The sequence below is a fragment of the Syngnathoides biaculeatus genome, chromosome 18 (assembly GCF_019802595.1).
Source record: "Syngnathoides biaculeatus isolate LvHL_M chromosome 18, ASM1980259v1, whole genome shotgun sequence".
NCBI lineage: Eukaryota > Metazoa > Chordata > Actinopteri > Syngnathiformes > Syngnathidae > Syngnathoides > Syngnathoides biaculeatus.
The window spans coordinates 7070185-7085507 of NC_084657.1; the positions used below are offsets into that span (position 1 = coordinate 7070185).

Genomic DNA, 15323 nt, shown 5'->3' on the forward strand with positions numbered 1-15323 from the left:
AAAAAATGAGTCGGTAGGTCGGTATGAATTCCCCCCCCCCCCCCCACTACCAATAAATATATTCAGTGTGTTAATGTAGCTTATGTTTTAGCTATAAATTATATAGATATTTATTTAATCACATTTTCAACTTCCCAATAATGATTTGAAATCACTGATGTGCATACCTGGACAACATACGTAGCTTCTTCTTTGGATACTGAACTTAGGAATGAGGCGCTTGCTCAGTCGACCTCTTTCAGGACTTTGTTAAAAAGGCGGTGGTTTCCCAGATCAACATTTTTTTAACGGGAAGGAAAGGTCTTGACTTTATCTTGGCAGCTGTCGTCATAGTAACAAATGCATCAATTTTTGGACCGTTCAGCAGCGGCATTTTTCCTCAAATGAAAAATCACTACCTTAAGATCTGGATCGAACTTTAATAATGACTCAAAATCATCAGGACATTCGCATTGGATGCCAACGTGCATTTGCCCCAGTCACAGTGCTTTTATCTCAGACAGCATGTCATCTCTAAATTCTTTTGGGGCAATTTGTTTGAATGCATCCTGAAGAGTTAAAGAAGGGCTCACCTTTCTCAACGTATTACGATGTATTCGCCATTTAAAATAAGCGAGAAAGCAAAATGACACGCCGTCCGCCATGATGTGTGATCTGCGTGAGGCAGACGGCGAGAAAATCACTTCCTGATTGGTTAATATTTGAGACAGTACCCGGGTTACTTCCCTTGTCCAGACTTATGTCCCCTTCGTGTAAAAAATAAAATGCTGACTTGGGCAATTTTATTTTCTTTTGAATATTTATGGTCGGTTTTTGTACACCATGACCTGGAAAGATACACAAGAGTTGTACTGGACTACATCAAGTTCTGTATAGAAACTGTGTGTGTGAAGAAAATCATCAAAATCAGAAACCTGCTTGAAATCCACAACAATCATTCCCATCCCCCCACAAAAAAAATCCCTTTTAACCCACATTCTGATGATGAAACAGGACATCTTGGGCCTCCCTCCTCTCACATGCAGCTGGATCAAGGACTTCTTAACAAGCAGACCCCGCAATGTGAGAATCAGCTTCTACCTTTACTCCACCTATACAATGAGCACCGGCTAACAACAGTGTTGCGTCCTGAGCCCCCTCCGGGACAGTCTCTACAAATTTGACTGCACAAAAATAACATCGTCAAATGCACTGAAGACACAACAGGATCTCTCCGGGACAGACAACATCTCAGCGGTCATCAAGAAGTTCCAAGTGCATCTCCACTTCCTGGGAATCCTCGGGAAAAATAACTTGGGACACAAAATTCTTCTACCGCTCATCAATCGCGAGCCTGCTGACATACTGTGTCTCCATTAAGTACGGGAGCTGCACCAAGGCAGACAGTGTAAGTAAGGTTGAGGAAAATCAAAGCATAGATGATCATCTCTCTCCCCTCCGTTGCAGACATTTTTTCCTCTTGGTGCCTCAGCAGTGCTCAGAACAAAAAAAAAAAAACCTACTACACAACCCGGTTAGCAAATGTTTTGAGCTCTTCCATCTGGAAGGCGGTACAGATACGCAAAAGCAAAAACCAACAGACAATGGAACAGGTTTTTTCCCCAGAGCTATAACCACCCTGAACTATCATCTTTCCTCCAGCTGCACAACTAATGCAAAGACACGCTGATTTCTATCTCTTTTGGAATATTTTTATGCACTATTTTACACATGCATTTTTATTTAGTTTGTATTCTTATTTTTTTATTTTGCTTCTTATGTATGCACTGAAGCATGAGAGGCTTTTCGATTTCATTGGACAGTTTGTATAATGACATTAAATGGAATTCATTCTCCCTGTGTGGGTTTTCTCCGGACTTTCTGGTTTCCTCCACTATCTCAACAACATGATGACTCCAAATTGCACGTAGGCGTGAATGCACAAACCTGCATTCTGCTTGGCCAACTTGTACCTATCAGCTACCTTGAGAGTCCCACAGGCCAAAAATGCCCAATAGGATTACTTCTTCAGCTTGACAACATCCCTCACCGCTACTGTTAACCACCTCACCAATGGAAGCGCAGAACATCATCCACTCAGACTTGATGTTCTCCGCCATTCCCAGAACATGACCAAAGTTCTTTCAGAGGTGGGAGTTGAAATTCCTTATGACAAAGGATTCTGCGAGCTGTTCCTAGCAGACTCTCACAGTGCGTTTGAGCCTGCCACATCAGTCTGGCATCTTCCTCCAGCATCGGATCCAACTCACTACCAGGTGGTGATAAGTTGACAGCGCCCCCCACCCCCATCACCAGAGTGTCCACGACATACGGCTGGAAGTCCAATGGCACGACCACAAAGTCGATCATCAAACTGCGACCTAAGTTGTCCTGGTGCAAAGTCCGCATATTGACACCTTTATGCTTGAACATGATGTTCGTTATGGACAATCCCTGATGAGCACAGAAGTCAAATAACAGAGCACTGTTTGGGTTCTGATCAAGGGCTGGGGACCCACTCCTCTCTACCACGCCCTTCCAGATGTCACGGTCATTGCCCACCTGACCAATTAAGTCCCCCAGCAGAACGATGGAGTCCCCAGCGGGAGCATTCTAGCACCCCCTCAAAAGGACACAAAAAAGGGTGTATAATTTGAACTGCTGTTTTGGGCAAATGGTTCCATGATTCCAAGATGACGTGAAACAGGAAATGTCCCACCATGTTTTTTGTTCCCAACTGAATAAATTGGGTGGGATGATTGTGTTTTTGTGGATTTCACAATGAGGTTTAAAGACATCATCGTGGTAGCATTACACTTTGGAACGAATTCCATTAATGTCACTCAATTTTCTGTGATTGTACAGCTCACCTGTGCTCATGGTACAGCTCACCAGCTCACTGAGCTTTGTGGACGTCGCAGAATTTTTTTCTTCTCATGGGCACCTGGGAACTCTGTATCCACCCTCCTTTTATTTTGCCGTGATCGGACAATCAGACCCGGTCTCTTCCCTTCACTCTCTAAGCTTGGCTTGGAGACCATGATGATGTGTTTCATTTGTTCATCTTTGCTTTCACCGTCGTAGAAGGTTTCTTTTTTTTTGTTTTTTTTTTTCTCATGACTGAGCACATGGACCCACCGTCTTTTTTTTGCCGCGATCACCATCCTTAAGTATCGGTACCACACTGCGGCCTCATGACTGAGCACATAGTCCAGACCGTCTTTTTTTTGCTGCGATCACCCTCCTTAAAGGTCAAGTGTCGTCAAACGGATGATTTTTGGTATATTATTAATGAAAACCCCACAGCCAATATGGTCCTATGTGTTTTTTCACCACAAAACATGATTTTGACTTATACAGCTTTTTGTAACTCCCGCCATGAAAATCCTCTCAGGGATTTGTTTTCGACAAGAAGCAGGAAGTGACGTAAAGGACAGTGGCGTCACCTCGTGGACTCATTTGTTTCCATTAGTTTTACCGCCGGGAAGGTAGCTCGTTGTTCCTTTGTGTTAGCCAAAATGCCGGCTCATTGCATTGCTTGACATTGCTTGAACACTTGGGAGAATGGAATTACTCTTTATAAGTCTGCAAGAGACCCGGTTCGTTGTGAAAAATGGATTGCACGGGTGCAGAGGACGATAGCTTTGTGGGCTCCAAATAACAGTTTGGTGTGTATACAGCTACTTAAAAAAAAAATAATAATAGTTTGGGGCAGACCACGTAATCGGTCTCTCATAACGAAACAAAAGATCCACATACGAAATATGTCGATGTGCACGTCGGACGGCGTCGGGCTGCTGCGTGGACGGCGGCGAATCTGAAGAACCTAGCCAAGAATGCCTCACTCAGCGCGTGCGCGCAGTAATGCGCCCCGGCTCGACGGTGTTCATTGCATACTGCGGCGGCTTTGTGCATGGATGACATGCTCTCCGTTCACTTTTTTTTTTCGTATAGACATTGAAGTGAATACTGTTATATGTATTTTTCATTACAATATCTATTTTAGAATGTTTATAGGGATGTCAGTCCCACGTTAAGTATCGGCACCACACTGCGCCACAGCGTGGGGTACACATAAACGCCACTGGGCCGGCAGCCCCCTGGTCCCGTACTAAGGACGGGTGACAATGGTCTACAGTCCCTCAGACAATCAGGATGCATCATCAGATACATGGTTTCCCTTAGCGTATTAGGACACAGAACACAACGCGTATTCATACACTGTAAAAAAAAAAAATAAGGAAATAAAAGCCTCCTAAATTGTAAAAAATTACACAAGAATATAAAAAGGCCACAAAGTGAACTGCGCTGTACCTAAGGAACACTGTAATTTAGTTGTGGTGGGGGATACAGTATTGGCCAGGATCTTGTAAAAATGGCTCAAATCTCATAAGTGTGATGTCAATGATCATTGAGTTGCATCCTCTTTTCTTGCCCATTGATGTAGCTACCATCCACAGCCTCAAGTAACACAAAACAGGTATTCTCTCCTTATTACTTCAAATTGAATTTACCTGACAGAATATGGAAAAAAAGTATTGCTTGGTCATACTAGATGCATTCTCAAAATGGGTAGAACTCTATTCAACACAGCATCCCGACTTATCAACATCAGCAGGATATCAAATTGGTGGAACCAGGAGACTGGATCCTGATGAGGAGCGAAAAGAAGCACTGGTATTTTCGTAAGTGGGAATGTCCATTTCACGTTTTGTTGAACACTCGCAGCTGTAAAAATTAGGTTGACTTGGATTCATTTGGCACATTCCAGAAAGGTAATTTCAGTCTAGGATCCGACTGGGGAGGTGAGCTAAAGACTGGTTAACAAGCTGGGTGGAGAGTTATAGTATCTCAAAATAGCTGACGGCCAGTGAAGAAATTTAAAGACACTAAACCTATAGGGATACCTAGATGAAATACCTACCCTAAAGTGGTTAGGTCCCGGAATGGGATGCTGTGGAGTGTTCGTAACCATCGTAACATTCTTCCTGCTTTTGAGAAATCTGTGGGGTGTCGTAATGTCATGCCATGCACGACAAACCTACGGCAATCCAAAACCTAAATGATCCACAATTGGGTTCTCCAAAACCTAAATGATCCACAATTGGGTTCTCATACGTGCGATGATGATCCAAAATTTATTTTATAATAATCCCATGGTCAACTCCAACAGATAGGGGAACAAGGAGCAGTGTTTAGTCAAATTAAGTGGTATATGATGAATAATCTGAATGCACATGAATTGGGACACTTTGGTGACGGATGAAAATAATGAAGGAGGAAATCCATGTTTGGGCTTTTTTCCTCTGGGTCTACATCTCTGGTAATCCACGCTTCACTTGATGCTTTGTGAAAAGTACAGAGGTAACAGCTAGCACCCTTTCTCCTCGAGCAACATTAGAAAAGGTAAGGGTGATCCAAAAGGTAAAGGTTGATGAGTGGTTTCATGTAATAACAGTCATTTTGGGACAAAATAATAATAGTCTTCGTATGGTGGAACAAGCAGCAACAGTTTTATCAAAAGATTGCGTCGTTTGCATGGGTACCAGACCACTTTTACAGATTATACCAGCGCTATTACCAGATAATTGCACCTTGGAAGTTATGAGTAAAACAGTACCTGATAATGAATGCAAAAATTGGGAATCTGTATATCCATTGACTTTTTTTGAAAAATTAAAAACATTGTTTTCTGATTTTCACCAGGTATTTCACTTGCGTCCATTTGCTCGGAACCAGAAACAAATTGGGAAATTTATCAGCAATGATGTGTAAAATCATTTTGCTGATTGAGAATTCATTGAAGCTATTGTCACATAGTGACATCTGGTAGTGGTAAGGAGATAACGGGCTTTTTAATAAATTGCCCAAGAATGTAACATTATTGTACTTTATTCATCCTATGTCTGTTATTGAATCAACTTCGACTGTACAGGCAATTTCATTTGAATAATGGCATAGAAGAGACGAGCTGAATGCCAAGAATAAAAACGATCCACCTGCGCATTGGTGTTCCCGTGGTGTTCCGAGTGTAAATTGGCTGACCAAGTGGCCACTGGATTTGAATCTTTCGTGTGCTGGTGGTGTGCAACCAACAAGAACGTGGAGAGAATAAATCACCACAATGTCAAAATTGGGAAAATGGACTCAAAGGTGTTTTTTGAGGCTGTGCATGAACAACACGGAGCCACTTAATGCCATTTCAAAACCAAATAGCCATGGACATGCGCCTGGCTGAAAAAGGTGGTGTCTGCGCTCTCTTTGGGGAGCGATCCATCTTCATCCTGAACCGTATGGCTGCTGATGGTGGTCTGACCGAGGCTATAAAAGGCCTTAGACTCCTTGACGGTAAAGCGAATGAGCACTCTGGTGTTGACACCTCCATGTAGGACAAATGGATGAGTGTGTTCGGCAAATAAAAAGCACTCGTCTCATTTATTTCAATTCCATTGCGGTTTTCACAGCTATTTTGACTTTGTGTGGTTGTTGTATTCTCTGTCTGCGATCTTGCCGAAACTTAATTATTGCCACAGCAATCTCATCCATGGAAAACAAAATGGCGTAGATGTATCCTTTGCTGGGGACAAATCATGAGGGAGTATTCTGGATGACTTGCCTGATCTGTTTCCAGATCCCAGCTGTTATGACGATGCATAAACAACCATTTTTCCTCTGAGTGTATCAAAATTGTCGAAGATCTGGCAAAGTGTCTATTTTGGGTGATGTGAGAATTTTAGCAAATTTTCATGTTAGATTAATTGGATATAAAGTTATCTCATATTGGCTTTCTTGGGTTTTTAATGCAATGCAATCGACAGGCACATTAGGTGCCATGGAAACTTTGCTATGATGTACTTTAACAATGTGATGCAATCAATTTACATTGGGTGCCGTGGAAACACCAGACAGTGATGCAGAAGACAACAGAGACTGACGATATCCAGTGGATGGTGAAGACATCGCAAAGACTCACATGGACTATTTTTGTTACGGTTGCTTTGTTTGTCACAATTTGCTTTGTGTGATGCGAACCACGCTAAGTAATAAAAAAGTGGAGACGTGGAGATCTGATTAGAACGGGTTGGAGATTAGGAAAAAGACACATCCCACGTTCTCCTCGCGAGCCAGAAGTTCCTCGTTAATTGTCCTAGGCTGTTTAAACCTGACATTAAATTGGTCCTTCGAGCCGGATCCCAAGATGCCTGAGGATTCCAGCGGGTGTGTTGAATACCAGAAAGACCGTGGCCACGGCAGACTTTTTCTGAGTCTAAAGACCCTTTCCGGTCCACGCACCTACAATGAAAATTTCAGACCCCTCCATGATTTCTAAGTGGGAGAACTTGCAATATAGCAGGGTGTTCAAATACTTATTTTCTTCACTGTAATTGTGATGTGGTGGATCTTCTTATTTTTCCCGTGTCTAAACACCTGTAAGAACCTGTGAGTTGACATGTTAGTACAGTGATAAGATAAGACAATGATACACACTGCTAACACAAAAAAGGGCTTCATCAGGGGGAAAAAAAAGGACGGTCTGAGACTGAACTTCTTACCAGTGCAGGCCTGGAAAACCATTTCAAACAAAGAATGCAACAGTCTCATAAAGTCAATGGGTTGCAGCCTTGTTGCAGTAATTGCAAGTAAGGGTTATGCCACCAATATTAAAGAATTTAAAAAAAAAAAAATCGAATAATTCAGACCCAAATTGTGACTGCACAGCTACTGTTTATATTATACCACCTTGGTTTAATAACTCCTATTTTCAAAAAGTTATGATTACATATTTTAGGCATTCGTCATAAAAGTAAAGCTTATTGAAAGAGCAAATACTGGTGGCCAACCGAAATAGTTATTTTCATTGGTGAAAAGACTAAACTACAGACGTATAACGACAGCTTCATAAAAATTGTGATTTCCAAAATTCACAGGTTGGTTTAAAACTCTGTGGCTACAAGAGCTTAAAATGATCCAAACATGCAAACACTGATGACATGGAAAAGTTATAAATGCCACTGAAAATTTTATGCTGTAAAATTCACATTGTTATTTCAAAAGTGATCACATTTTCAATAGCTGTATTTCAGTTTAACTTTTCAATGTTAACAAATTCGCCATATAAAAAAAATTCAGCCTTCAAAATTCACTGGCAATATTTTCAGTCTCTTGAGAGTCAAGTGGCTACAATTCGCTGTCTGCAATTCAAGTGGCTAGAATTCGCTGTCTAAATTCAGTGTTCAGAAGACCTGAAGTAACCCTGCCTTAATTGCCTTAACTATCCTTCCAAACTGTACCTAGTGAGTACCTTTGACTCCACTAAGTCGTGCATTTTAGCTCCACCCCCGTGATCTGTTCCAGACAGAGGGCACAGGGGGAGCCTCAGGCCACATATTAGTCCTCCGCGGACATCTATGTAGATGTTCAATATGTGGAATGGATCTAGCTGCCAGTGTTCAACGAGTACGAAACAGCATATGACATTGGCGTAGGCAACAGTGACCACTCCACCTTCCCTCACCCCAGGAAAAAGTAATCAGATCTATAAGCTTTAAGTAAATGGCCAATTTTGAGTTCAAAAGAGTGAATTTTGCCAAAAGGCTACAGATTTCCAGGTATGCAATGTTAGATACAACTCAACAATTATTGTATTAAAGTTTATAAAATGTATAAAATGTAAAAAAACTCAACTATTAACATCACAAATAAATTACTTTTTCCTGCAAGTATTTTTTCAATAGAATTATCTCAAAATTAGTGATGCATCAAAATAAAAAGTCTTCCTGGAACCAAAAGAAGAATAAGAATTTAAAAAAGAATGAGAAACTCAAGACCGAAAGTCAAAGCACCGGAAAATAAAAATTTGCCATTTATTAGCAAAAGTGTAATTAGGGCTATGACTAATGAGGAGCCAACCTATAGAAATCCATTTCCAGAACATCCATCCATCCATTTTTTGAGTCGCTTATCCTCACAAGAGTCACGAGAGTGCTGGAGCCTATCCCAGCTATCAACGGGCAGGACGCAGGGTACACCCAGAACTGGTTGCCAGCCAATTGCAGGGCACATAGAGACAAACAGCCACAATCACAATCACACATGGGGGCAATTTAGAGTGTCTAATTAATGTTGCAAGTTTTTGGGATGTGGGAGGAAACCGTAGTGCCCGGAGAAAACCCACACAGGCATAGAGAGAACATGCAAACTCCACACAGGGGGGCCAGGATTTGAACCAGAGTTCTCTGAACTGTGAGGCCAACACTTTACACTGTGACACCGTGCCCCCACTTCCAGAACAATTTGTCTGAATTTCTGCTGGACAGTTATTGCAGTATATTATGTAACTGGATTTTGAATGCATTTGGATTTCGAATGCATTTCCTATGGTTTTTGCTTTGTGGTAGAAATTAGGTGGCACCAAGATACTCACACATGCCTAGACTCTCCCAAAACTCAAGATGACAACACGGAAAAGATGTGACGTCATGTGAAAGGAATACAATGCAGTATTCTGTAAATAAAGCAAATCAGAAAAGAAATCTAAGATTGATTCTGAAGAAAGCCACTCGTTGCAAATCCAACTGTCTGGAAGAGTTAGCTCAGACAAGTGAAAGCCAACCCACAGTCAAACTTTATGCCTGATTGGCAATCACTCAGGGAACAGAGCTACCTGGCAGCTGATAATGCAAAAGTAAACAAACTCTATGAACACCTTCTCCGACATCTAGGATCAGCAAAGTACTATCTTGTTACCTTCCTGCCCAGATTTCAGCGCGAACCAAAAAAAAAAAAAAAAAAAAAAGAAGCTCTTCAACTGCCATCACGATTGTTCCGCACCACTGTTTTGTTTACATTGTTGCAGCAGCACAGAGTGGCAGCTCTTTTTAATGTGAAACATGCATACCGGCGGCATGGTGGTGCAGCTGTAGAGCATTGGCCACACAGTTCTAAGGTCCAGGGTTAAAATCCCGGCTACACCTGTGTAGAGTTTCCGTGTTCTCCCTGACTTTTCTCCAACTATTCCAGTTTCCTCCCACACCCCAAAAACATGTGTTAAGTGGAGACTCTAAATGCCCCCTAGGTGTGATTGTGAGTGAGACTGTTGTCTATCTCCATGTGCCCTGCAATTGGCTGGCAACCAGTTCAGGGTGTACCCTGCCTCCTACCAGATGCAGGGATGAGAATGACCAATTTGGAAAAAGACTGAAAATGTCTGTCGATAGGGGGGGGGGGGGGGGGTGATTTTCCTCCTGGATATTTTTTGCTCTTATCGGACCACAGAGTGTACAGCACTTTGCTGGGAATGTCCACTTTTTGTATGTGTTCGGTTAGACATATTGATACCGTTATCGGTCCTATCTGCACGGTTACATTTTTTTCAAGCCATGCCTGTCTGAAACAGTTTTTGATTCCAGCATCCTTGTCAATTGCCCTCACTCGATCTTCATCCTTTTTTTTCTAACACTTTCGCCATCGTAAAACTTTGAACACACTGTCACTCAGTTTGGGCTAGCTAAGTCCCACGCTCCATTACTTGGCTAACTAACAAGTTCCACTGCGATTTCTGAGAACCGAGAACACATGTACATGGCAATGATGAAACTCGATTAATCACTAACACGATTGGATCGTTATACTGTATAGCTCTGTTGTCCAATCGCGTAATCTGCCGCAAACAAGTTTTAATGTTTATGTTGCAAAATGCAAATATTTACACTACCGAGCAAGTTACAATGGCATATGATAGTCGTGCTTGTGCTAGCACGAAGCTGAACTCGCAGCTCGGAGCCCACCACCGAGAGGCAGGCGCACGATACCCTACCCCCTGAAATTTTCTCAACGGATTTGCATTTATCTCGAGAATGGTCATTTTGGTCTGAAAAAGTCGGAAATCCACCGATCGGCGGAAAATTCTCATCCCTGCAGATGACAGCTGGGATTAGCTCCAGCACTCCCGTGACCCTCGTGAGGATAAGCGGCTCAGAAAATGGATGGATGGATGGATATGCATAACATTCAATAATGTGGTTTCTCAATCTTGGTGGAAGTCTCGCAGAGTAGTGAAAAAAATAGAAAATAAAATCGATCTCCATCTTCCTTAGAGTATTAGTAATATATTTATCGAATTGAGTATCTTTGTCTTTCATCCTGCACTAATTATAACCACTCAGACCGATGACTGTACACTTAAGTCTTGATGTGTGTGTCTTTCGGCTTGTCCCTTTCGGGGTCGCCACAGCGTGTCATCTCAGATGAACGCACATATATGTTTGGCACAATTTTTACGCCAGATGCCCTTCCTGACGCAACCCTTCTCAGGGAGTGGAGGCCCCAGTGGGATACGAACCCAAAACCCCTGGTTTACCAAACCAGTGCTCTAACCAATGAGCTACGGGGCCTCATACTTACTTATGTCTTGATATGGTCCTAATAAAAGGTAGAGACATGCAATAATTGAGACACTTTCACAAATTCCTACATACATCTCAGACATAACATTGATTTTACTGTCTACAATTTTGTGAATGCAAAATAGCTGGCTGGTCTAGTTCTTCAGCTAACAGATCCCTCCAGTGTATTGCCACAACATAAAAATAATAATTAACGGTAAGGACAGCCGGAGTGACAAAGAACGACCATTTGTAAAACATTAAAAAAGGAAATCTGAAGACACAAAAATGCATGTGCAGTGCTGAATAATTAATTTAAATCATGTTAAATTTCATTAAAAGTTAAATTAAGCAATAGTAGAATATTTTGATTGTCTAAAAAATTTAATTAGCATCCACAGAAAACATTTCTTACAACAGTTATAGTTAAGACATTTTGGCATTAAATATCTGAAAAAAATGTTACTTACATAAATACTTTGTCTTATAAATTATGACCAGATGATGGATAAAAACATTCTCATCAATAAAAAATACATAATTCCATTCATCCATCTTTTTCACTTTGAATTTTCCCATAAAAAAAGGAAATTCTGTAAGCCATGTCTTTATGGTTCTTGATCAAAAATGATTGAATGAATGATTGAATGAATATATGCAAATGAATCACTGAGCGTTTCACGTGAAAAAAAAAAAGATGCGAGTGGGGCGAATACGCCACACAGTGCTCTCACTTAAGGGCTAACAATTTTCAATCACCTTGCAAAATTCACTCCATAGTCTCGCAAGCCCAAAGAGATTCCATCTTGCTTTGGCTTCGAGGATAAAAACCCATTCGAGGTATTTCAGATTGTCAAACACACTGATGCCAATCCCCCTGAAATGTACCACACTACCCCCGAAAAATAGTTACAAACATTAATGAGGCTGGTCCTATTCTGGACACGCATTTGGATTTGTGTGCGGAATTTTTGCAATACACTAGTTTTTGAGGCACATTCAATCACTAGAAATAAAGTAGCTAGTTAGCTTGCGAGCGTTAAACCATGCTAACTGGATGTGTCACCGTTTAAAAACAAAATGATGTGAACAGTGCGAGCCTGTTCAAAATAAAGATAAGAAAACCCCACTGACATCACAAACATAATCCAACACAAAACACATTTGAAAGGGAAAAAGGGCAACGGTCGGTCATCATCTCCAATGCAACGATAGGAACATTTTTCACGGTGATAAACGGTGACGCGCATGAGTTACGGCCGAGTTTAACCTGAAAATTGATAAAAGATTCATGTCATCATGGATATGTTTTAACGTACCTTATTTCTTTTTGGACTACTTTGAGGCCCTCTCATCATTAATGTCGTCCACCTTTTAATTTATGGACACGTCCGAACAGTTAAGCACAAACTGTACTCAACACAACGGAGAGTTTCACTTATGAAGAAGCTTGAAATCCGGAAGCCACATTATTTGTCACCAAATTAAAACAAACAAACTGCATCGCGAGATCCCGTTTAATCGTAAAAAAAAAGTCTCAATATTTAACCTTTTTTGCTCGTCACCATCTCATTTATTATATGAAATATTTGTGTGTTCAATTTAATACAGTTAATGAATTTAGATCCTTGCATGTGTGGTTGATATATAAATGACCGAATTTGCTTGATGATTATTGTTTTCATATTTGATGTAACACGATTAACTTTTGACTTTATCGTATCGCTGTAAACCATTGGGTAACATGATGGTATGAAAGTAGATGTTTTGTGGAAGAATGTTATGATAAATCAAACCGGAAGTATTGTCACCTCCGGTTATTGTGAAGGAGAGTAAAACAATTGTCCAATAAAAATCGTATCAAATAGAAACTGTAGACTTAATTTTCGAGATTTGACATTAAATGGTCAATTTACAATAAATTGTCTGAAAACGTTTTTCTTTCAAAAATTCGACTCCCATTTGGTAGACAATCCCACTCCATATAACCACTCCAACTGAGTGACTTATTCATGTCCATGTCCTTTTTCCAAGCCACCTATCCTCACAAGGGTCACGGGAGATCTGGAGCTTGTTCCAGCTAACATCGGGTAAAAGGCAGACTACACACTGAACTTGTCACCAGTCAGTCACAAGGCACATATTAACACCATCACTGGCAAGGAATTGATTCCACAGTGCCTGAACCAAAGTCAAGTGTGTCTACCGCTTCACCATCATTGGCCTTAAACCTATTCTTATGAACTTATAATACTGTATTGATAAATGTACTGTTAAAATGTGGGCCTTTCATCTGTTTTTTTTTTTTTGTCACAGTGTCTCATCTACAAGGATACTTTTTCCCCTCATGAATACTCTATAAAATAATAGGGACATCTTATTCAAACAGAAGTTTCTTTTCTTGGAATACTTGTTTCAAAATTGTATTGGTAAATCAATTATTTAATAGGGATGGTCTTTTTCTCACTTTCTCACATGAAAATATCCCTGTCACACCTGTACATGATGCCAAGGTCTTTGGTGCGATTTCCTCTGGGATCTCTGTATGTTATTCAAGTCGTAACAGAGACTTTCTTCTCAACAAGTGTTGTTCCCAACAGACACCCTTGTAGAAAAATGTTTTTCAGTCATCTTCATAACAATTTTATCAGAGCTTTATTCCAAAGAGATATTACTACATTCTCTTGCTAAGAAGTAGCGTGTGCTTGGAAAAGTTAATGTTAATGAGAAAATGGTCCTCAGATGCGCTTGGGGAACGTCCGAAGATATCCTGCTATGCTATGCTACTCCTCTTTCGCAACTAACAATCGGGATTTTGATGGAAAGTTGCGACAATGGAAACGCTTTCGAAACTGAATCTGTACACTCTGGTATGATTTTATCGCAAAATATGTCTCCAGGGAGAATATCATCTGCTGATTTGTCCAAGACATTTTCAGGGCAACTATAGCTGCAAATGATCATCCATAGGTTCACCTTTCACGTCCTGCAACAGAAAAGACATTCGTTAAAAATTTGATTTTTTAATCAAATAAAATATGGGTACGCATCTTTTTGGGTCACCCTGTACATTGCAGGAGAACAACTTTCACTTTGTTAGTGTATCACTGTCATTAACGGGGCTCGAGGGTGGACCCAAATGCACGACTCAAGAGACAAGCAGACAGTGCGGAGGAAACCTTTATTCGGTCCGAGGTCTGGGATTAGGCAAACAGTCCAAGCAATCAGAAGTAATAGTACGGCAGGCTTACGAGGGTGGTCAGTGGACGGGCGTGGGTCGGTACACGGATAGCAGAAGTCAGGCAAACAGGAGTGCAGGAACGAGGTATCAAGGACAAGTCGTCCCCCAAGTCCTATATATACTGGGAGGCATCAGCTGGAACAAGGTGCAGGTGTGCTCTGACTAATTGGCTGGCCACGCCCAGCCTGCCCAGGAAGCCTGGAGCATGACAATCACTGACCTGCTGAATGAAGTGTGTAATGTTTCATGCCAAAGAGTCAGGTTAGGGATACCAAATGTGCGATGTCATGCAAAAGAAATGTCTATTTGCCTATTTGTATCACATTGGACTTTTAAGACAGAGCACTGGGTTCTATCACACGCCATGTCAAATGAATACACCCACTCACTTAAGACAACAATGATATTACTCCTGATCTTTCCAAGTAAAAAGTACTCACCCTGCTGTAGATGCGCAGTAAGATTCCACCATTTTATCCTGTTGGATTTTAATATGAAATTTGTGCGACGTCAAACTTTTTTGCATCGGTCGCCAACATTTCCTGTAACTCTGACATTGTCCTGCTCCGTCCATAATCTTAATTCTGTGTACATATCCTTGCATGAAATAGTTTAGACCTCTCTGGAGAACTCTCTGGGACAAGTCTGACCAATTTGGGAAAAAACATACCCCAATACTATCTGGAATACGCGATAGAGAATCGACTTCCAACACGTTA

General features: G+C 41.1%; 1 protein-coding gene across 7 annotated transcripts in view; it reads right to left on the reverse strand.

Annotated features, from left to right (window-relative positions):
* The window catches only part of LOC133491622 (HMG box transcription factor BBX), an 81629-nt gene extending 66964 nt beyond the window's left edge, over window positions 1-14665 (reverse strand). For 6 of the 7 annotated variants that reach the window (XM_061802978.1, XM_061802977.1, XM_061802981.1 and 3 more), the window contains exon 1: window positions 12683-12832. The gene's annotated coding sequence lies outside the window, so the exon portion shown is untranslated. Of the gene's footprint in view, window positions 1-12682; window positions 12833-14614 lie in introns of those variants that run through there. The other variant, XM_061802976.1, reaches the window with a different exon arrangement.
* Window positions 14666-15323: the final 658 nt, after the last annotated feature.